The following is an 847-nucleotide window of genomic DNA, read 5'->3' on the forward strand; positions in this document are numbered from 1 at the left end:
AGACATTCAACTACCAGTCCATGTGGAGGATCAGTTTGATGAAGTAGCACCAAGGCCAACAAACAGAATCTTAAAGGATTATGCTAGACCTGACCGCTTCAATTGCGAATCTAGTGTCAGAAAACCTCCAGTGGCAGCCAACAACTTTGAAATCAGGACTGGCCTGATTCAAACAATTCAACAGTCTTGCATCTTCAATAGAGACGCAAGTGAAGATCCACACAGTCATTTAATTGACTTTTTGGAACTTGTTGAAACAACTAAGTATAATGGAGTACCTCCTGAAGCTATCAAGTTAAGGCTATTTCATTTCTCTTTAAAAGGAGATGCCAAAACTTGGTTGCGAAGTTTGCCACAAGGTTCCATCACCACATGGGATCAAATGACTCAGAAATTTTTAAACAAGCATTTTTCCCCTGCTAAAACCACAAAGTTAAGACAAGACATCTCTAATTTCTTGCAGACTGACACTGAGTCGGTTTATCAAGCTTGGGAATGATTAAAAGCAATGTTAAGAAAATGCCCACACCATGACATTCCTAAACATATGAAGTTGTATATTTTTTATCAAGGGTTAAAGCGCTCTTCTAGAAATGTGATTGATGCAGCTGCAGGAGGTTCTGTAATGGGAAAAACCATGGAGGAAGCATTGCAATTGTTGAACGAGATTTCTGAGAATGCTATCCAATGGCCATCTGAGCGTGTAATCATCAAGAAGGCTGCTATGGTAAATCAGGTTGATGCTTTAAATACACTAACATATCAAATTATTTTTTTGGCACAAAAGTTTGAAACTTTTCAGTTGAATACACAACAACCAAGTCAATCTGAGGCTTGTGACATGTGT

At 38.5% G+C, this 847-nt stretch overlaps 1 non-coding gene across 1 annotated transcript; it reads right to left on the bottom strand.

Moving 5' to 3' along the window:
• Nucleotides 1-430: 430 nt before the first annotated feature.
• On the bottom strand, nt 431-537 carry LOC142181321 (small nucleolar RNA R71). The gene has a single exon (XR_012709988.1). It is a non-coding gene; the product is annotated as a small nucleolar RNA R71 (small nucleolar RNA).
• Between the last annotated feature and the right edge of the window lie 310 nt (nt 538-847).

This window comes from Nicotiana tabacum, chromosome 5, assembly GCF_000715075.1.
Source record: "Nicotiana tabacum cultivar K326 chromosome 5, ASM71507v2, whole genome shotgun sequence".
Classification (NCBI taxonomy): domain Eukaryota; kingdom Viridiplantae; phylum Streptophyta; class Magnoliopsida; order Solanales; family Solanaceae; genus Nicotiana; species Nicotiana tabacum.